Source organism: Diuraphis noxia, unplaced genomic scaffold (genome assembly GCF_037042655.1).
Source record: "Diuraphis noxia isolate RWA-SAM2 unplaced genomic scaffold, SU_Dnox_SAM2 contig0005, whole genome shotgun sequence".
Classification (NCBI taxonomy): Eukaryota; Metazoa; Arthropoda; class Insecta; order Hemiptera; family Aphididae; genus Diuraphis; species Diuraphis noxia.
The window spans coordinates 5,948,962-5,974,004 of NW_028301715.1; the positions used below are offsets into that span (position 1 = coordinate 5,948,962).

The 25,043-nt window shown below is 35.9% G+C and overlaps 1 long non-coding RNA gene across 1 annotated transcript in view; it reads right to left on the reverse strand.

Annotated features, from left to right (window-relative positions):
* Positions 1 to 957: 957 nt before the first annotated feature.
* LOC149054808 (uncharacterized) overlaps positions 958 to 25,043 on the reverse strand; it is a 45,829-nt gene continuing 21,743 nt past the window's right edge. The window contains exons 2-3 of the long non-coding RNA XR_016192049.1: positions 8,299 to 9,059; positions 958 to 1,718 (exon numbers count right to left, since the gene is read on the reverse strand). This is a non-coding gene — a long non-coding RNA (uncharacterized LOC149054808). The remainder of the gene's footprint in view (positions 1,719 to 8,298; positions 9,060 to 25,043) is intronic.

Consider the following 25,043-nt stretch of genomic DNA (forward strand, 5'->3'; position numbering starts at 1 on the left):
TATTATATCGATTAGTTATATATCGTTACAGTTTTCGAAAGCTGAAAAAAAACCATCAGATTAGCATTAAAAATATTTTGCAGATTATAAAATATTAATAAAAAAAAATCTATTTGAATTCACGCTCCGGTCTCAATTTAGTGACTATACTACGTGCAGAGTATATTCAACTGAAGTGTATTAGGGGGGTGGGGGGTTATTTAATTATTTTCCTAATTCAAACACCAAAATCAAGAGTTATTTTCTCTGTTGTTGAAAAAAAAAAGAAAATTATGTTCCATAGTGAATTGTAAAACGATTTTGTCAAGTGCAACTATAAAGCGCATCTTCTATTCACAGACCGCAGAGTTCAACGAAAAATCTGATCTCTCGACAATAATAATACCACTCTGCTTAAGACCCGTATGATATTTTACTCTTTTTTTTTTTTACTATGACCTATATAAATGTGTAGTTTATGTTTGCATGAAATACGAACAATATTATAACCTAACCTAACTTATTAGGTATATATTCCCCATCGCAATGAATGCGGAGAGAAACATTGTGGTTGTAGAATTGAAACAGAATAATATTATACCTACTTATTGCAGTAACTATGTATAGTTCCTCTTTGCGATCACCCCAAACGCGTTTTCAGCTGTACAGGCAAACCAAAAATGTTTATTTTTTCTCTATCCATCGATAACGAGTTCACTCAAATTCTGAGTTTTAGTCCCCCCCCCCCTATACAAATCATAAATTAGTGAATTCCTTTTCCGTCCAAAAACTTATTATAGATATGATTTGAATAGTATTCAATGATTAGGTTAATTAGGTAAATAGAAAAATTTTCAATTTATCAAAATGTCCGATATAAAATAAAAAATAGTGTATGATACAATATTTTATGTTTATTGTCAAAAAAAGATTAACAATTGAATACAAGGACCCTCAAAGTTAGATATTATACGCAATAATAGTTGCAACATGCCATTTATTGATGACTCTGATGTCTCTCTTGTATGACGATAATATAATACATAATTACGTCTTACGAGATCAAATTTTAACGAAATCCGTCGAAATCAATGATTTATATTAAGTTTATTTTCACGAGACGTGATGTAATGATATAAACTATGTTTTAAAAAATATGAATTATAATGTTTTACCACGTGTATCTTACCTAAGTTAGGTTAGGTACACATATCTTCTAAAAAAAAAATTAACCACTGCGGTCATAAATAATTATAATATTATAAAGAAATGAAGCGGCACCGTAGTGGATATCCTCACCGACTTACGAATCGGCCGATGGTGTCCGGAAAACCCAACTGAAAATCCAATTCATCCGAACGTGCTGCAGGTTTCGGATCGTTATAGTACCTGCAACTACTGCAGCAGCTGATGCAGTTGTTGCATGCGGATTCTAATATTGTATTATTTATTGATATGGCGAAAATCGTCGTCCCCTCCACGTTTTGCCTCTCGATCGATCGCGTTAATTATTTTTCCGCGTCAGCCGCGGCTAATGGTATAAAATTACGTATAGAAGATAACATGGCAAAAGTCGTAAGATCGAAGCGGAATATTGAAACCAATGAAATTGGTTAGGCGGCCGTGTCCGGAAAACCACCTGCGCCGCCGACGCGTTTTTCCGGCCTCGTCGAGAGTTTTCACGGGTCGCTCCCAATAAACGACGACGATGATGATGATGGTCTCATTGCGCACAACAACTATAATTATTATTATAAAAACGTAAATATTATAATATATTGTATAATATATTATAGTACAATATAACAATTAAAACGTATACACCGTGCACGCACAATCGTAAAATTTACCGTATGCCGCGGATAAACGGGGGCGGGCGAGTATTATAATGGGAACGACTCTGACGGTGTGTGTGTGTGCGTGTGTGCGTGTGCGTACATATATATAATATAATATGTAGATGTTGTGTATAGACGTATTATAACGTTTTAATTCAAAAAGTTTTCGACGGGCGAGAAGCGCGCGGAATATTGCACCCGGGAGACTGTATTGTTTTTTTTTTTTTTTTCATTTATTCGTTTGCTCCTGACCGACCCTTCTTTCGAGCGACTTTAATTCCCGCGAATAAAAATTAAGTCATCGTCGAATATCTTCTCCTCTCTCGCTCTGCATCCGCAGCAGTGCTCCACGCACTATATATATGTTATATTATTCGGCGAATGATAATATGTATGTATACAGTGTGACGCGCACCCCACCCCTTTTTTTGAGTTCTCGGCGGTGGTATTTCCGCTCGTTTTAATACTCATTCGACTGCTTTACTGCTGCTGCAGCGGCTATATCGTTATTATTATCACGGCGGGCGCGGACGGATGTACATAATATATATACACATTTCGAACGAGTCGCCGCCGCGGGAGAGGGCGGACGGAGTGAACGAAAAAAAGAATTAAAACCGAACGTGAAAATCCCCGAAAAAAGTTCTCTCGCGCCGCGGAAAAACAGAAATAAAAGGGTTGAACGCTCGTCCGATTAATTAATATAGCCGTTATGAGTCCGTTGTTATAATGTACACTCTCCGCGGACGAGAAACAGAAGCCGTTCGGTCGTTCGCACCACCCCTCGCTCAGCTGATTAACGTGCCGGGTGGGCAGGGTTGGGGGGGAGACCCCTCGACCCACGAGAGAGACGTCGCGGGGTGAATGTATGTATATATATTTAATACGTCTCTTTAAGTCCGGCGCGACGGTGGTGTGGGCACGGCGGTAGGGTGTTGGCACGACGAGGAAAAAGGCGCAAAAAAAAAGATCGTGTTAAGGACTGCTGCGTGGAGGTTATAAATAATATCGTTTTCGCCTAATTAATTTTTTTTTTTTTTTCGTTAACTCGTCCGTCGAGTGCATATAATAATAATAATAATAATATATAGCCCTCTCCAACTAACCCCTCCCCACACCACCCCACGACCACCGAACTGATGAGTTACCGCTCGCGCAGGCCGTCGATCCGGAACACATGGCGTGCGTCTAATGAAGTATATAACATAATATACATTATAATAACAATGAGACGTGTGTTATTATTTTAGATAATATTATTTGGTTATACAATAATTTTGAGATGACTCCCGTGGGGTCTGTGATGATGATGGTTATCGTCCGATAAAATACGCGTTTTTATGTTTCCTATTTTGGCCGGCGATATATTATGTCATGTCTATATTTTATATTAAATTTAACGAGAAATTCAATCAGCATATTACCGTTGTATTATATATTATAAAGCTGCAGCGAAGTGCATTTCCCTAATACTCCCTCAACTCCAAATTTCGGATTCGAACCACGAGCTTGAATCTGCAGTCCTTAACTTTGTGCCGTATATAATCTTGAGACTTGGACGAGGAAAGAATGACAAAGCTTATAAAATGTGGCGTTATAATATTACGGGTTGGCATTTTGGTGTATTTCCGAACGAGGGTCGAGCGCTATATACTCACTAAATTTTTCCGAAACCTTCAAGAACGGTGCATGAAGACTCCGTCAAAATTGGTTGAGTGGGTGTTTTTTTTTTTTTTTAACACGAATCGGTTATTCTATAAATCTCGGTATAATACGCTGCAGGTACGAAACCACTTGTGATATAGTAAGTTTCCTTGAATAATTCTATTAACACAGATTTGATCATTAAACATTCAATTAAAACAATATTGACCAAGTCTCGTAAAAAAAAGGCGAAATAAGTCGTCTTATAAGCACGCACGTCAATATCATATAATAACGTTTCCCCATCGCTATTTTTTAATAGACGCTTCTAAATCGGGTGGGCCGCATTATAATAACAATGTATAAATATATATATACATATGCATGTACGGTGAGCTGTTATCGGATGGTTTTCGCGATTTACATTGGGTATATAATGTATGCAAATGAATGGGCTCGTGCGGTTATTAAACAATTAACGCTCGTTTATATTGCTATTATTATTATTATTATAATTATTATTATTGTTGCTCTGCCGCCTCGCCTCGTCGTTATGTTCGGACCGGAGCGAACGTATATTATTATTATAATTGTATTACTATTAACTCTTTGTACGCATTGGTTTACGTACCTAACATAACAGTTTTAGTGGACGCCTAGAGTAAAAGTGTCATTATTCTGTGGGCCGATCGTCAGCTTTTCTGGGTGGTTAGAGGCCGCTAGTTTTGTATAAATCGCCATGTTGGCGAATAAACGATACGGGAACGGTTGGCAGCATCGCGATAAACAGTTGCCAACCGTTCCTGGTCACCAGGAACAGGAAAAAGAAGTTATCTCATATACCTATATGCGCAGCCATCGGAAACGGCAGACGATTGGAGAAGTCTGCCGGCAATGAGCAACACGCGGTTCAGTGGGTGACAGAAGAAATCGACAATGTCCCGGTGGATGGTAAACCCTACAGCGAGATCGAAAGAATCGGAAGAGCAGGAGACTTGATGACGGGTTCAGGTTCCGGTTCCGGTTATTGCAATAACCAATCGGTAACTATACCGGTTCTCGTGATTATAAAATAACAATTTCGGTTAATAAACGCGCCGGTTTTAACTGGTATTAACCGGTTCTTATATTATAAACATACCAATATATTTTCCAATAAGAGTAACCTGTTGCATGCAGCTGATAACCTGCAAACCTCATGACGTGTGCGGCCTATAATTCGAAGATAATAAACGACGAAGTGCAATGAAAATAATGTATCGTAACTCGTAACTTTGATCGGTCGTCATCTGCCGTTACTCGTATTTGGGACCATGTGAGAAATTGTACAAAGAATGGTTGCATTCCAATATTGGTTCCCACCGTTCTTGAGAATTTACGATACGCATTCGTTCCCAAAATCGGAGGCTCAATCTTCAGTTGTTAAAGACTTCCGAAAAAGTTCACACATCCGAAAATCTTTCAATAATATTGTTCGTCGTATTAAGAAAAGTTTAAATTGAAACATAATTATATGCGTATAATTACAATAAAGTACGCTATTACGATGAAATAAACAGATTAGAAATTATAAAAAATGTCTGTCCACAAAAATCCATAATAATATGTACTTATGAGAAACTGATGATTTAAAAACAAAACAAAAAATCACGCTCACGACAAAAGACACAACTTTTGATCAAACTCGCATCATGACACGTGGTCACAAACGACAGTCCTAAGAGTGTATAAAATAGGAAGGAAAATTGAAAACGCTCTTTGAATCCGGAACCATTGTAATTTGGACATCCGCGGTTACAACAAATACAAATATCGAAATATTTATGACAATTATTCGTAGCAGGAGCGTAACGACTTATTGATGAAGCACGTCGCATCATATTATATTGTTGTGCGATCATTCGTTGTACCGCGAACGCGAAAATTCAACCAATGTGACCGTATACCGTATACGTATCGGTATAGTCGTTTTTTTTTTTTTTTTTTTTTTTAACGATTGTCAAAAACTCATAATACGACATATAAACATTTTCGATAATGTGTATTTACATTTATATTTTTATAGATGGTACCTAGTACTGAGACTTCGAAAAACGGAGGAAAGTTTTTTAAACAGATCGAATTAAACGCTGTAACTCGATAAGACTTAACGAACCGAAAAACGCAGACGATAAGTATGGGTACTCATATACCTAGTCAGCAACAATAATACTTATAATAATATACAACAGAACGATAATCACCGACCGCCATGACGTATACTCGGGGGCCGTTGAAGAGCTCCACGCTGGCACCCCGCTGTGAAAAACTTATTTTCCGGGGTTGTGGTGGCAATCGGCAAACTAGTTACGAATATAACACCGTCAAAAGTATTAACAATGACTTAATGATATGATAAAATAATGATTTTAAAATTGAAATTCGGTTATTATATGATAATAATATACCAGCTATATAATATGCTTACTGTCTGTCCTAATCATCTTATCTGCGGCACTGTACATCCATCCATCGCTCATTTTTTTGTTTTTATTTTATTTTTTTTTTTTTTGGGGGGGGGGAGCAAAGGTACAAAACAAATTACTACATCAATACTAAATATATTATATTGTTGTGGACATTTGCTACTGCACTACAGTGGCAAACGAGGGCTGTGACATAGGCAACTACGATGATAGGACGGAAGCGGTGAACAATGTCACCCCCACTCCGGAACCGGTGACACTGACGTTAAGCACGACGTGTAATGCTCGAGTGCATAATATAATAATTTAGTACTAAATTTTAGTTTCTGGGCCTAAAAAACCAATAAAAAGACGCAAGTGCCTATACAGGGCGATTTTTCAAGCATGCTCGCCCCCATATTTCCCCTTATAATAGTGGGAACATTTATTTAAATTCTGATTTTTAGAGTTTTCGAGCATTCTGTGATGGTTATACCAACTTCTATTTATTTATTTTTTTTAAATGAGAACCTTCTTTTTTACCAAAATTATTTAGCCGAACATTGTCTTGAAGCTGTTGATGTATCAAAATCAAAATACTAATGAGTAGTTTCTGTTGGTTAATAAAATGTTTGTACTAAGGATAATAATCCTAATAAAACAGTTTTGTAAAAATGAAAACTAAGTGTTACGTTGGACGTAGTATTTATTATAGTTGGAACATTTTTACAAAGTACCTATTTATATTGATAAATCATTAGTAACTCTTTCAAATCGTCTGAGCTCCCTATATATGCTTAACCCATTGCCATCAGAGACATATCATATTTTCCTTAAAACCACTAGCTATTGAATTTCGACATAGATATCACCGAAATTTTCGAAAAAAAAAATCTGCTCATCAGTTAAAAATTAAAAAGGAAAGAACTGCCATGGTATTTGATAAACTGAAGTTTGTATAGTAACGAAATCACCCTTATATCATGTTGTACACAAAAAATGTCAATGAACCGTAAAACGGTCTCCGGGCGTATTTGAAAATTCCAAAAATCTAAATCTCAGCACGATATGCATATTTATTTAACCGTAAAAATAGGACGAGCGTGGTTGTAAAGAAACCCACCGTGTACATCTTTACACCTACCCCGCATGCACCTATATACGCGTAATATTATCATTCATCGTCATCGTCATAATACGATATCGTACCTATAAATTAACGTAGGCACGCAGTCGGAGGCGGGTCCCCTCGACTCACCCGTGTCCCGTCAGTATTATATATATCTATGCGTAGGCAAGGGCGGGGGGAGGGGGTGATCACCGGCGAGTCTTTCTCCGTTTCACCTGGCCCGCGTGGAGATGATGAGCTGCACCGGTTTCAGATGATATTATTATTACACTCATTCGCCTCCCCCATCCACCCCCCCACCGTTTCACCGCTCGGAAATCGGTCACCGACGAAGACCCGTCTCTCGTATAATCTCCGGACCCACCGGCCGAACACGTTCGCGGTCTATTTATATTATTGTGTATGATATTCGGCAGTTCGGCACCACCGCGTACAATACTGCCTATATAATATGTACATAATATATAATATTATAATGATATATATGTAATAGACAGATCTATATATGTACACGTTTCGCCGAACCCGCCGCCGCCGCTGTGACTAGAGTGTTTTTTCGCCTGCCGCTGCAGCCTTTCTACAAAGTCATAGTATTCCAATTTGTCATCGCCGCACGCACACACACACACCCACTCGGGCGCGTCCGACATGCACCGTATTGACAGTGCCCCCCTCCCCCACCCCCCGACCGCTCTTGCTGAATCGCTCACATTCCGTCACACAAAAGTCATATATTTTCTTGTCGTCGTCTGGTCCGCGGAAGACCGACCCTTCTTATATATACGTATATATAATGTGTGTGTGTGTACTGCGGCGCAACTATTCGCGTGCCGATAGCAATTTCTGCAGTGTGTATTTTTTTTCAACCCCTAAACTCTCCTTTCCCTGTGCCCCACCCCAACCCGGCCACTATAGATAGATAGATTATTAGACGCATCTCTCTCGCGGCGGCTTTAGCGCGAGTTGTTCAGCCGACTATGCATCACCCCCGTCCTCGTGTCGACGACACCGGAAATATTGGAAAAATCTCTCCCCTGCCGGGCGGAAGTGCGTTGATATCTGCAGCAAGGGGTGCAGAAGCGTCCGTCATGTCCGGTCGTCTACGTATATTATATATGTATGTATACTGACACACACGCCTAATGCGTGTGCAGCGTTTACGTATATTGTAGTATTGTATAAAATATAAAGTGACGCGACGGAGATTTTTTAAATATTTTTCTCACTCTTTTACCACCGCCGCGCCGTCGACGACTTGACTCACTCGCTCGTACCCGCCACCCTCAACCCATACACATGTCATATACGGGTCGGTGTTTCGACGTCGAATTCTTCTTTCTTCTGTGTCCTTTTTTCCTCAGTAATTTCGAAGTGACGACCGTAAATCCCGCCGTCGTCCGAGACCGCGTCGTGCTCCGAGCTCCGGGATCGCGATTACACGGCTGCGTACCTATATACATATATCATACGTACAGTACAGTCGTCGTAGACGTTCGGGAGACGGTTACAAAGCCGCCGTTTCGGGACAATACGCGTGTGTGTGTGTGTGTGTAGGTGTATAATATTTATATACATATTGTACATATTATATATTATAGAAATAATATTGTAGTAGTGTTCTCTATATATACGTCACAAAAGACGCTGGCGCGCATTATATATAACGTACGTCCTACCTAGTAGATATATTATTATGTGCTGCACACACGACGAGTTATATATATGTATTATATATATATATATAAGAATCGTGTTTTGTATAGGCCCACGCCGCCGTACGGTGACGACGTTTAACATGCGTATAATGATATTACTATTATTACTATTACTATTATTATTATTATTATTATTATATTTCTTCCCTGGTATTGAATCACACGCGACGCAGTACACTATTGCATCAATTAATATTTATTTGAGTGTGTCAAACGCTGTTGAGCGTCGTTTCCGATGTTGAGAAAATCTTTTGCGCTGTCGGAAATACATTTTTGTGTTGTTGATTATATCGAATTCTCATATCGATACCTATAATATGATTAAAAGCATTAAAATGTATTTTTCATAGTTTATATCACACAATAAAATCGTATATACTTATTAAAAACTATATTGACAATTTTTTGGTCAACATTTTTGCAACGTTTACTAGTTTATTATATACTGTTAAACAATTATATTTTTAGTTTATTTATAAATAGAGAACGATATTTTAGTACCTATAGTTAAGAGTAGAGTTATAAATGTGACCTGCGATAGAGTAGTATTGCAGAGGGAATTTAACGCGTTGCTGCGACAACAAAATCCTTAGAACGGACCCTGCACACACACATTCGAATATTCGATAATTAGTCAATAATTAGTAACAATCGAAAAGAAAAAAAAGAAATTCAATAGAATACACTGCAATTAATACAATAAAAAATATCATACAATACGAATTTACGTATACAAGTACGGAATTAGTAATGTATTGATAATTATATTTTGTATTTGATTTCATTGTAAATGTAAAGTTGTTATAGTTTATAATTTAATACTACCAATATAGTAGCTTATAATAGTAATAAATGTATTAAATTCACAGAAAATTCGAAGTTATAATGACCAGACTAAGAATTGGACACACGAAAATCTCCCACAGTTTCCTAATGTCCAAAGAAGAACCCCCAATGTGCACAACCTACTGTGTCCAATAGCCACCATCGACCAAATATTATACTCACGGAATGCCACAACCTACGAAAGTACCCGAAGATGCCACAACCCACCCGAATCGCTATCAGAAACTCTATGCAATCCATTACCAACATCGTTCAATTCGTCACAGCCGCCAATCTCATATCCAAAATTTTACGTAACTTATATATACAATTTTTTTTAATTTATGTAATTTATAATTTTCACACTGTTAGCCCAATATGGATGCTTTAGGGTATTATTAAAAAAAAAAATTTTAAAAAAATACTAAAAATAAATGTATTGGTATTCAGTACATCACATCTTAACTATATATTATAATATTATGTATATTATAAAGCCAGCCTCAAAATAAAGGTGATTGTTTGCAATTTTATATAGTTGTAACTGCAGATTATTGGTATATCTAAAGTAGAGTGGATATTTAAATAGATTTAAGAGCGTTGAATAGCATTTTCCGTTTGACCTGTAGAGCAGGGCAATTAAATAAAATTACGAGAGGGAGGATACAATACATTTTAAAAGAGTTGAAGTTTGCGAGCGATACGAACAGATCGTTGTTTAACTCGTTTGCACAGCAGTTTTCATAATTACGTCGCGGGTGATGATGTTTGTTGAATAATTAGTTATTTTCTTTTTTTTTTGCCATTGGATGAAATGCACTTTTAGACGGCGCGCGGCGTGTAACGAGCTAGGTCAGGACACTCGAAACGAGCTCATGCGAAAAATGTAAATCTAATCTCTTTTTTCGTGGTTAAGAAGCGTTAAAATTGGGTTGTACCTACGGAAGATTTTCAAAGAACTTTTGTTGGGTTTTATGAATTTTTTACTTGTGTACCGCTAAGGACATTAATGTCTCTTCGCCGCGAACAAATTTCGTTGTTGCCAATGTCGGTCCTTATTCGCAGCGTGTTGTTAGTTTCGCTGTAAATTATTACCTATACCTATACCTATATATTATATAATATATCGTATACAACGTTTTAAAATCTCAAGCGCGTTTAATCAGCTATATAACATAATAAGACACGACGTCGGCTGCAGCTCGGAATAATTATTACATTATATTATTATTATACATTAGTTTTATAGTTTAAACGCTTATCGGATGGCCGTAATTTCCTTTGTCGCACGTGCAATGCGTTTGCGGTGCACATCACTGCAACAACAATATTATAAGAATGGTATAATCGTACGGTCCGTACAACAAACAAACCGTCGTCCAAGTCCTAATATTGACGCGGCCGCTGGTGTCGTTTATAGTATACATCCAATTATTAGCGGTCTCGCGCACCGGTTTGTCCGGTATACGCGTGGTAATCGCGGTTAATAAATACGCGGTACACGGTGCACCGCCGCGTATGTGTATCCCGCAGTATAATATATTACAATATAATTGCAGATGTAGGTTCACAACAATATTGTAATATACATAGTATTGATAATATGACCCACTTAAATTAGTTAAATTGTAACTAATGGACATACCTATAGCTGCCGAGTTTTTTTGAACGATAAAATAATAATAATTACATGACGTTATGGTTGTAATCGTCACCGCTGTTCTGGTTTGCATATATTATTATTATTATAGAATTCGTACACATAATAAATGTTTTAAATCAGTGACTTACGCGAGGGGGCACATGGGGGTCAGATCAACTCACGTGACATTTTATCGTATGATTTATCGAACCACATCGAATTTCGACAGTTTTTTAATACCGAATACCATTATGATTTTATTTTCGTTTATTCGTACAACTGCATAGTGCAATGTTTATTTGGTCGAAATGGTTGATAACGACTACGGTTATATTATACTTTATTATATTATTTATACAGACAATACTGGTGGATTTTCCAATAATTTCCCCCTCTCATTTAGCTACGTCGTTTTTTGTATTTTTTTGATCCCCCTCCCCTTTCAGAAATCATGTCTACGTCACTGGTTTTAAAATTGGTGATATTTAATATAATTATATGTATTGTCAGTGGTGATTATCGAGTATCTGAAAAGGGCTCGCGAGCACCCATTTCATAATCGCGGGTGGTGGGTGGGTTGTTATAAACTTATGATTCTCGGACACATCTAGACCACGTAAATCTATAATACTATAACAAATTATAGATTATTAAAATATTCTTATCTGTGTTACGTCGTCTACCTCGGGAAATAAAATAAACTTTATAATATATTGGTAGGTCCAAAAAGCTTACTGTGAAATGAGTGATTTTTTTGGGTCACCCGAAATACTGCAGATCGGGGGTACTAGTTCCTTTCAAGCGAGTATCTGTCATATTTCTCGAGATAGCCGCCAGTGGCTGTTGTCGACGATAAAATTCAAAACCTACTCGTTAAAATATAATAATAGTAATATGTGAAAAATACAATATTACTATAAATGACTAGGTATTACTCTATTACAATATATTTTTGTGGAACAAAAATGACAATCGATTTGAATTTAAAAAAACGTAACGCGTAAACAATACCTGTCGTGCATATTTCGTAAAGCATAATATTAAGTGGCACTTATTATATAATATAATAGGTAACAACATCCTAATTTCACGTATATCAACCTATATAGTTCCGTTACGGGTACCTACTCGTTTTTTAATTGAAGCGTTTGTTTGCTTTTTATTATCTACCTCCAAATTGTTAACAATAGGTTCAAGTTGTATGATCAATCATCCTGACCGAAATGATATGATAACTGGGGCGAATTCTAACCTGACCCGTGGCCAAACTTATCATTTTTTTTGCTATACGTTCCAATTGATTGCAATATGCTACGGGCAAAGTATGCAATTTGGGCATTTTATACAATGCCCTTCTTACCTATATTGGGCAATATAGATAACGGATGAGATGATTTAAAGAATAATGACATGTATTTATATTGTTAGAAAATATAATGAGTTTTTTAAATTTTATTATCACTTATCATCGGATGTACTTCTTCCGTGACATTTTGATGTAGGTATTACATGTAATATAACTTATAAATCAGTAAATATAATTATAATAATATATTACGTCACATACACGCGTATAATGTGTGGACAAGCGGACATCCCCGTTGTAAAAATACGATAAGAACAAACAAACTAGTGACAGATAATGATTTTTAGACAATAATTTGACTTTATTTTAACTATATTGTTTTACAATTTATCATATTTCATTAAATATCATCTCATCCGTTATCTATATTCTCCCAATATACGAAGGCCATTATATAAAATGCCCAAATTATATACTTTGCCCGTAACGGCAATTATATAATTGCGAAGTAAAAACAGTACCTAAAATCGAAGACATACGCAATATCGATATGAAATGCGATTATTGATTAGAGAGATGACCGCTGCAGTTATAGTCAACTGCAGCAAGGTGCAGGGTGTTGTTCGCGTATAAAAAGTGGGACACAGTTTCGCGCCATCGTGTACTATATAATATAGTCTATACGAGGAAAGACTGCAGCGGCAGAGAACAACATTTAAAAAAAAAAACGAAAAAACGAGAAGAAAAGGACATTCCCTTACGCAATAATATACATCATCACACGAAGTATATATTTTAAACGAGCGTCTGCAGCAAGCAGGGTGTAACACGCGAGTTTTCCGTCTAAACCCATGACCTATATATACATAAAACTAACTGTATGGTATATGTCGTCCGCACCATGTACACATTATATATATATACATAGCATATACATGACATAAATATTTGATATTCGTCCGCTATGCGCGTATATAATATATAATATAATGCTCGTAAACACAATTTGAGACGGAGCTTGAAGTCCGTCGATATTTTGTATATCGCCCCTCGGACCACGTAATATATCGACCGGGATTGTACCCTCGGGTTACCTACACACACACACACACACACACACACACACGGCGGGGTCCTTGTTGTTATTCGTTGTCCGTCGCGTTGTAACGCAGCAGCAACCGAAATTAGCCTAAGGCCCGGTCGGTTTTTTTTTTCTTCCAGTGCCGATGCGATTTCATCAAATACATATCGCCAGCTCGATTCGGCGCTGTCTCCGTCTCTGTCTCTCTATCTACCTTTGGCACAACAACAAGCACACGCGCTCTTATTCCGTCACTCGGATCGGGTTCGGTCTATAAGTTATATTAATTTTTTCTCGACGCGAGTTCGAGTCAAACCAGTATTGATCTCTGCAGCTTGGCCAGTATATTTCTTTTTTTCGCCTCGCTATATACTTTACCGGCATATACATATATACTTCTGCAGCTACTATATACTATATAATACTACCTCTCTCTCTCTCTCTCTCTCTCTCTGTATATATGTATATATATATATATATATATATATATATATATTATATACGTATACTAACAGCTATATACTCTTCCGAACGTCAGCTCACTCAATCTCTCTCTCTCACTCCCCTCTCTCGTAACCCTCTACGTTCGCCGGCCGCGCGTATATAGAGACGGCCGCCGCCCGACCATAATTCCGGCAACCGCCCCTCCTTTGCTCCGGCTCCCGAAACGTGGAGAATTGTTGTGTCCTGCATACAAAACAGTCTTGCACGCGCTCACCCGCCACGCACGCACCACACGGCGGCGGCGTATATATACACGTAACACACCCTCCGCCCGACGACCACCCCCGCCACCGCCGACTCGGGTAATCCAGGACCTTTTTCCTTTCTCGAGGAAAAAATCATTCTCGTTGTCCTTTAGCCCGCCGCCGCCGCTTTTCCACCGTCTCACCGTCGTCCTTCTGTTTATATATATATATTTCGCTACCCCTACACGCTCCCGCTGCACACACGTACTTACCCTCTCACACCGCCCCCTCCGCGCGGCGCCGCACCAGTGTTGTACGCACTCCTCCTTATCCTCGCCGTCGTCGTTTCCTATTTCCTACTCGTCGAGTCGACGTTGTTGTTGTTGTTCTGCGCTCGCGGGTAATCGATACTTTTCGAACATGTCTTGACACTAGCTATATAGAGTTCAACGGCAGCGGCGGCGAGTTTTCGTGTGAAAAACTATTATTTTTATTTTTTTTAACAGGACCGAGTTTGTCCGCGACAATAATAATTACCTACACGTGTATTGTGTGTTTGTGTGCTGCAGCACACTCGACGTCGACAACGATATAGATAGGTACAACTTCACAGGTCGTCGTCAGGCCGAGGAGACGTGACGCCGCTCTCTGTCGTTGTTATTTATATGCTATATTATAATATAGGTACATGAGTAATAGTATTAAAACGACGCGTCCGAGTGCTCGGCGACAATACCCATGGGTAATTACAAAGAAAAAGAAAGAACAAAAAAAAAAAAGAGTAAAAACCTCATCGTGTCTCCGACGGTATTATTATATTATTATTATTACTCTGACGACGACGAAGCGTAAACGTGCCATACAGCAGTATATATTGTATTCGCCTATACCTCCATAGAAATTAGAAATGTAGATGAAAAGATGTGAAGGTGAAAATAGCGATGACGACCGCGGAGCGTTTACATTTATGGATTCTACACAGATGACTCGCCTGATGCGTGTAAGAGTTAGTCGTCGTCTCACACTTTGCAAGAAAATCATTCGTCTGCCAAAAACTCGAACGAAGTGTTGTGTTTTATTATTATTATTTTTCTATTGAGATATTTTTAACCAAACGTCAATACATTATCATGATAACTCGACAATCATTAATATAAGAACACACACAAAATACTTATGTCATGCAAAAAGAATTGTTAGAGCTCTGCAGCTGCAATGCACTTTTAAATTCTGAGGTCGACTGCATTCGAGCAATTGAACGTATGTATATGTTTGATATGACGTTAACATTGCCTGTTGTCAGAGCATCAGTGAGCACGTAAGTTGATATTCCTTATTAAGTGGAGAAATAGGACTTCGAACGGAGATCGAAGGACAATAATATAATTTGAGGAGAAAAATATTGTGTGTTTATATTGTTATAATATCCAAGCTATTATTTTCCCTCGCTCGCAGCCACCTTCGATTTAATTTCAAAAACAGAACTTCAAGACAAAACATCATTATAAAGACTTAATAGATATCTGTAGCGTACACGACTAATCCATATGGTCTTAACACCTTTACATAAATAAGCAATCGATGTGTAAACAATAATCCTCCTGTCGTTTGTGCCAGTTGACTATGTCGCCGAGGGTAAATTTAGTTTGTGATAATAAAAATAAAAAAAAAAAAAACCATTACTTCCGGACACGGTTAGTGGGGCCCGCCGATGAAAACGGAAAACGATTTTTCGTGTACTATCGGATCTCACGGACGACGAGAACCGTATAAAATAATGTCGCCTGCGCTCAAAGTCACACCACGCGTGCAGGGCGTGCGATGTCATAGTTTTCTTTTGTCTTGCGTGTGTGCGTGTTGTGCGAGTGAGTACGTGTGTATGCGAGTGTGTGACGTGGTCCCGACGTTTTTGAAACGAGCAAATGAGAAACCCAGTCACGGACACACACGAGGTTGAATGTCACCTTGCTCGTCGACGTCGTCGTCGATTGTTGTCTGTCAATCAATTCAATATAACCTATAGAGTCTATATGGTATATATATATAATATATAGACTGTTGAAAAAAAAAAGTAAAAAATAAAATAAAAAATAAATACACGTCCGCCGTCGTCGTCGTTACGAAAATAAACACTCATCGTTTTGAAGCATTCTGAGAAAAACGACGACGACGATAAAAAAAAAAAGAAGAACATAGATATATAATATTATCTAGCATAATAATATAATAAATTGTATAATTATTAATTATTATTATAAATTAAAAGAAATTCAGTTCGAAACGAGTTTTGACGGGAAAAATTTTCGTGACGACCGCGTTTTTGCTGACGGAGCTTTGGGACAGGGCTGACACTACATGCGCACGAGATCAAAGCCCTTAAATTGTCGCGCCGAATTTATATCGATATTTTTTTTATTTTTTTTTTTGGCATTCTCCGCGGGGCTTAGTCCTGAGGTCTGCAAATACGGTGAAGCCTCTCTATGACGAATTTTAAAGGGACCATGTGATTTCTCTCGTTATTGAGAGTTTTCGTAATAGAGATTTTAATAGGTTTTAAATCAAACCAACCATTTTAAGTTAACTTAATGTTATTTACGTAATATAGAGTTTTTCGTTGTAACGAGTTTCGTTATAAAGAGTTTTCACTTGACGTTTGTCCGACGAAGGGGTGCATAGAATTCATGAGTGCGTCAAACTAAACTACTAAACTCGGCTAAGACCCGGAATGGGATAATTGACCGTGATATTTACGTGTCGCATTATCGACGCGGCGAATTACCACCATATAATATGTACCTAGGTAACCGTGGTATATCTGTTTTATGATGGGTGTGTATTATGCACAGGTACCTATATATAGTAGTTGTAGGTAATATTTTGTGTACTCTCGCGTCCATTTCGGCATACATTGGATACACGCGTGCACATATAATATACGTGTTTATGATATTATATTATTATCCAAATTTAGCTCCACAACTGAGGCAGTGGCGATTTCCTTTGCCTTGGGCCCCACGTAAAAAAAAACGTATATATACAAATCAATAATCCTAATTCCTAAACGACTCACTAAGTGTGCGTTGTAGAATATTGAAAACATCTCCGACCCAAACGAGATCACCGGGAAAATACATAGTCAACTCAACGTCGTTACTCGGATCGACGGCTATTCTGCAATCGCCTTGATTTGGATCCCTAGCCAAAACCAAATGTCGGGAAACGAAAGAGCTGACGACAAAGCTCGTCAAGCAATTACCTCGGCGCGCTGATGCCATTAGACTAAAATAGCTTCACCGTCCACATCAAAAACAATCTCAAACAATACACTGTTAAGGGCGTGGAAACGAGGTATGTACCTCAAAACTAAACGAAATCTAAAATACCATCCACGCATGGCCCTCTCCACACCGGACTTCTCGAGGAAGACGCGCGGGAGAAATCGAACGCGTATAATAACACGTCGCTAACACGCCAATACTTGATGAAGCGAGAAGACCTACCAATGTGCGCCAGTTGCGGTGTACATTCGATCCTATATCAATCAAACACATTGTATCCGAATGCGTTTCTAAACGAGAAGCTGGAATATCGAATTATCATCATGTCGGAAGCTCTCCAACCAGATACCATAGGTCACACGATGACCTCTTTGATTAGAACCAATGTTATAGACAGTTTATTATGATCTGTTCTTGTTTGTATAACATGTAAATACTGTATTCTTAAAAATTGTCAACCTCAAACTCCTTGTACCTATGCCAATGGCAATAGACGCCGAGGCTTTAGATAAAAAAAAAAAATAATTATGATAAAACTGTGACAAACATCTTTCAAGATTCTTACAAAATAAAGAAAAAACGAAATGCACTTTGGCGAGGTACTCTCTACAACAACCAAACTGCAGAGACACATAATTAGGGCTGGGCTGGGGTCTTGAAATATCTAATAAAATGTCCTTGAAAAAATGCAAAAATGACTAAGAAACTCAAAAAATGTATTTAAACTATTATACAGCTTAAACATTGGAAACAAAATGGCACTTTCGGTGGACGGAGAGGGGGTTGGTGTTTTCTACGTCGTCTGCAAAGTGTCCGATGTTTAGGTAAATGGAAAGATAGACACGGCGGTGCCAATAAACGTCTGTTTACTAGAACAAACGAATAGCCAACATAAGTACCTATGACTTTTTACAACCGCATAGGTTTTCGTAAGTTTTATGAACAACAAGTAGTTAAGCTATATGCATTGTGATTCAAGCGGAAATGGCTTATTATTATTACTATTACTAACGTGAACAATATAATATCATAATAGAAAAAAACAAATATCATTATCTGCTGCAGTGGCTATTGTAAAAGTTGTTACAGAATTGCATGAAAAAATAAAAAAATAAAAAAATCTTTTGTTCTATAATCGATATTTTTAACTAGGTATTTATATATTTATTTAAAATTTATTGACGCTACAGTATTATAATATAGTAGGTAGTGTAAACAATAATTTTATATTTTTATCTTTTGATAGGTACGGAAAATTAAATATTTCAATCGAATTAAATCACATTGATGATTATAAAAATTAAAAACATTCAAATTTTAAATCTAAGTGGTGCCATAAATAAAAACGTTCGTTTGGTTCAAGCGGTAGATTGTTTTTTACGATTTTATTGAATAATAAATACCAACATTTCTTTACCTATATCATGCAAATTAATTTTAAACTTAATCAATTTTTTTAGGAATTTCCAGACATAACACTTATCTTAAATTATTTAAGTGTATTCATAAAATGTTCATAATTTTTCGTTTAACTATAGACATTAGACAGTTTTATCTCTCTGTTTGTTACGCCCTGTATACTTATTACTTAATAGTGAACTGAGACGGTGGTAAATTTTGGTTTTATTAACATTGCACTAAACGTATGGGTATACTTAATGTAAGCGTTTATATTATTTTCGCGTTTCAAATGTAGATTATTGTTATATACTTACCTACATATTTTATTTATATACACACTTAACGACTTAACATATATACAGGGTGTAACAGTAACAACAACTGACTGATGCAATAACTTTTGTAACGATCAGTGTTTAAAAGCAAAACTAAAATGTAGTTATAATTATTTACAGCATACATTTTTAAATTTTTATATCTTGAGATCAATTGAAAACGAACGTTTTTAAATTTGCTTCAATTTTTTTTTTTTTTTGAATATTTCAAAATAGCTATTTTGAAAGCTGGTTATAAAAGATAATTTTAATGGTGAATACGTTGGTTAAATACGTTGTAAGTATGTGTGTGTGTGTGTGTGTGTGTGCGTGTATATGCATAACGTATAAAACGCGTACCTACACACGAGTTTCAGAGGTGAAATAGAGTCATTAGTTTTGATGACGACATTACATGATGGTTGTATACTATATATACTACAAGTGCCTAAATATAATATGACAATAGCATTCTTCCGTTTTAATAGTTATACGTTAGGAAAAAAAATAAAAATAAAAGCCATTTACATATCATGCACACTCGTATTGTGCGTAGGTATATATTATGTTATACATGTATACATGTGTCTTAATTTTCTATGCGGACCTACATTTATACTGCTCGCGAGTTCGAAAACAAATAAAGGTACCTATATATATCTGTACATATAGTATACCACACGCCGTTTATACCGCAGTCAAACTGCGTATTTTAAATAATGCGTAGGTTAGCTATATATACTGAATACTCTAATAATATAATGCGCGACGACGTTTGATGTAATATGCCTGATAATTAATAATATAATATTGTGTGTTTTATCAACTGCCGTTTTACATTTAATTGGCAATCGTGTTTAACGAGTTGTTTAAGAAATCCGATGACGTGTCTAATATATGATATCACGATGACGAGTGTCGCAGTATAATCAATATTGATCGACTGCAGTAATCGATTTTTCGATTACAATCGATCCCCGAAAACTAATAGTTTTTCGAGACCAATAAATTACAAGAGTAGGTGACGTTTTAATTTTCGAGATTCAATACACTCACTTCGACAAGATTTGAAATCGCCATGGCCGTATTAAAAATCCAGAGCATAATATACGACTTGTATAGTTGTTGACCCATATCAAGACCAAACAATAATAATAATAATAATCTGTGAGCAGAAAAAAAAGTACGCAGTCTCGATTCTTGGTGTAAAAATTGGGAACCGAAGAACATACCTTTAGCCTGTAAAATTCAAAACAGATAGCGTGTTATACAACAATTTTAAATTTAAAAAATAAATGGTACCCACATCATTAAATTTACTCCTGGAGGAGAGTGAGTTGCACATAATTTAATTTCATGACAAATTCCTTTACAGAGAATCACTCCCAAACTCATGAGATGAGTATTATAAGGTATATACGTTAAACAATAAGACTATTGTCCGCGACGTTTGACATAATATGCCTAAAAAATATGTCTTATTGACGCCCATTTAAATGGTGACTTACGAATGAACAAAGAGGTTATAGATGAGTTGTTTAAGACGTATATATTTAACTACCCTGTTGTGACATCTGATATACTATGACGATGAGTGTCTTTGTACATTATTTATCAGTGCAGTCGATAAGTCAACAATAATCGTCAAATCGACTAATCGATCCATGAAAACTATTATAATTACCTGTGACCAATAAGAGTAGAAGGTACCTATAATATAGGTATTCAAAATTCAATATTTTACACTCATTTCAACAAAATTTGAGACTACTAAAAACCCGGAACATACGACTACTGTAGACCCATTAAAACCAAATACAACAATTTTAAATCTAAAAAAATAAATAGTATCACATCATTAAATTGAATTCTGTAGGAGAGTGAGTTAATTGTGCATACCTATTTAATTTTATGGCGAATTCCATTACAAAACGTCCAATATCAAACGCATATGAGATAGGTATCTTAAAAAACAAGACTGTAAATTATTTAAACGGTCTATGAGACCTGCAAGCTGATATTATTATTATTATTAACCCAAACCTACCTTAGTATTTTTACCTATTATTCTCGATTCCGACTGCGATATCATGAAATTTTTCGAATTTCTTTGAAATTTAAAATACGATATTTTAATAGAAAATCCGTAAAGATGTATAATATCTATAGAACATCTCAGTGTGTTCCTCTATTAATGTGGTGGTTATCACTTATCTGTTAATGTTAAATATGTCCAAGTTTTCAATATCATAATAATGTTTATTGGGATTGGGTATCAAATTTCGGATTACTTTTTATATTGTTCGAAATTAACTAGCCTTTGCGATATCTCCCGAAATTATGGTGATATCGAAATTCTGGTTTTGTAATAAGACTCACGGGGATAAGAACTACAATTATTTTATATTTTAATTTATTTCAATGTTTTGGTAAAAAAGTTAAAAATATATTTTTTTATTTAATTATTCTAAAAAAATATTTAAGATAGCCATTTTTAGAGTTTATTTTTTTGAAAATATTGAAGATTAAAAATTCTATTTTCATTAAATTTCTGATTTGTAAATAATCTTTTTTAGTTTCGAGAAAAATTGCGAATAATTTAACACCGTAATATTATCAAACATGTGACCCGTCGCGCCGTGCGAACTAGAAAAAATATTAAAAATCAGGAAATTAATAAAAATAAAATGTTGAAACGTCAATATTTTCAGAAAGATAAAAACGGCTATCTTTAATTTTTTTTTCGAAATAATTGAATAAAAAAATATATTTTTTAAATTTTTGACAAAAACATTAAAATAAATTTAAAATAAAATAATTGTAGTTCTTATCCCTGTGAATCTTATTATAAAACCAGAATTTTGATATCTCAATTATTTCGTGAGATATCGCAATGGGTAAATCCTCACGGGACACTGTAGTACAGAGTCTGTACCTATAATATATATATTATATTATTTGTTTTTATTTTCATTATGACTTTTTCTTCCGGTTTTCTTTTTCAACTTAACCCAAAACTCGCAGCTGTATATTATGTTCTATACTTTTGTTTTTCTTCCGTGGTTAATAATATTGTTGATTAACTAAATTTTTTTGCTCCGTCGAATTCATAATTAGTTAACATAGAGCATAATATTGTCTGCATGTGCAGGTTGGCGTCGCATATCGATATGAACCTAAAATTTGAACGATATTATATTTATCATTATGAATTATATTAAATATTAAACATCGATAGTGGCGAATTGCATTATAATGATTTGCAATGGAAATATTGTATTTGCTTTTTAAGTATAGGCTTAGACTTTAAATTCAAACGATTTATTACCTATATGTAATCTTTTATCCTTGAAAGTGATTATGTTTTATAGTTTCTTAGTCGAGTTCGAAATTTATTAATTTGTGTTTGTGTGGCTTTAAAGCTCTGACATTGGGGACGGTTTGATAAGGATTTTTTGTCTGATGGTTTTGAGTTGTCAAAAATAGGAAATTCACAGTAAATTTTTCTCGATAACAATCCCGGAAAAGCTTGCCAACAATAATGAATCTTCGTGAGCTCGTCGTTTTCGGCAATCGAATAAAACATCCATTATAAATTCTGTCATCGATTTGCGCAATGCACACGATATTGTCTTGACGGAAACAAAGACTTCGTCACCCTCGCGTGATAGGCTGTGGGCAAGTACCCGACAGGTAAGAAATTTATTTTTATCATATTTACTCATTCGAGATTGGGTACATTATTTTTTTAAATTTGTTTATTAATAATTTGTTATTGAATTTCGTTAATACACAGGAGAAAACTGTTTTATTATTTTTTTCCATAAAATGTATATTATGTTTTCTTATAATATATAACAACAGTGAGCTTATGAAGATTTTATTTTTCTTGGTTTAAAAGATTGTTTTTCATTATTATTAATTTATAATTTTTGAAAAAAAAAAAGATTTTCTTGTCAACTCACAAACCTAAAATGTATGTTTAATTAAAATATTTTATATGGACATGCTATAATTATGGTTATTTACTATATAGACCATTGGATCACCATTAATATTAACCATATTTATTATCACATACAGTCATATTGAGTGGATACCTTACATATTATTTTTAGATAAAATATGTAATATAAATATAAAATTTATATTTTTAGATAAACGAATGTTGAATTATTATTCTTTTTAGATTCTGAACGGAGCGAGGAATGTATTGGTTTTACAATGATGTTTATTTCTTTTTTATTCTGTAAACACTTTTCTCACTCTAGAATTGCTCAAAAGTATCAAGTGTAGCATCTTTTCTGAAAAGTAATGTTCTTTGAGCTGGTTTTTTAGAGAGGTCATTTTTCGATTTTCGAAACGGTACTCGAAATAAAAGCGGTTAAAGGAGAAAAACGAACGATTTCACGATTTTATAATATTAAATAATTACGGACGAAGTTTTTTTTTTTTTGAAATTATTACAATATAATTAATATAGTATAAAATATCCTAGACTGATAAACCGTCTCCACTCAGAATCGTTTTTCGTATACAATGATATTACATCATTGAATTCAAATTTAATACCATCCATAGCAGAAACCCACTTGTCACCTACTGTATACTGGAGAGCGACATCCACTTACTTACTCGGGGTTTTTTTTTTTTTTTTGGAGTCATAAATTTCCAAGATACCGGGTAATTAATACAACCTAACCTATAAATGTTTCCAAAAATATATTTACCGGGCATTTTCCCATCATCGCTACCCTCGCGTGACTTACCTACAGCGTTATAGCCTACAACAGTAGCCTTGTTTGTGCGGTACATCCGACTCGACTCATTACACGACATCATATAAATTGTTATTACTCTTTTCACCACGTGTTATACATATTATTATTATTATACGAACGTACGTACAAAAACTTTTTGTACCTAGTCTCGAAAACTCTTAAAAAAAAAAAAAAAATGTACGAAGCGGGACATCAAAAGGACGGAAGCCGACAAAAGAAAGACGACGAGTAAATTTATGCCCGTGCGACAATAATTAAGGTGATAACGATTTTTCTCCGTCTCCACAGCCTCTGCTGCTGCTGCAGTGCGCGGGTGATTGTGCCGCCGCCGCCACAACCGGGCTACCGACTCTGGTTCGAACCTGACCTAACCGCATGTCGCACGTACCCGCACAATATGTACCACACGCATATATATATAGAAGTACAAAGAACTCGGTGCGATGGCGGCTCGAGAGAAAAGAATAATATCGTATCTTTGCCGCCTGTACTCTCATACCTAATAACAACGACCTACCCATATTATACGTATTCGTACTTGTAACATTTAAATATAATTCAGCCGTTGTCCTGTGTTATGTAAACGCTCTTAAATAGTTAAATACCTGCAACGAGTCGACGAGGACTACCGATCTCTGCGGAGAACGGGACATATTATTATGCCTTATACCTGCAGCTACTGCAAGCGATCGTTAAAATATTTTATCTCAGCAGGTCTTCTATTGGTCTCGCCCGAATTTCTCCCATCGCTTTGGCATCGTTTCTGTGCGAATTCGACTACAGTGGTCGGCGACCGACGTCCCTCGCGATCATTCCATACGACCATTGTTTTTTTTTTCAACTAGACTAATAATTGAAATACATATTTTTTTTTTATTTTTATCATAATTTTTTAGTAAGAAGTAAAATAACAAAAAATAAAAATAAAGCTCTACGAAAATGTTTTGCAAAACCAACGAACCTCATTAGAAGAGGAC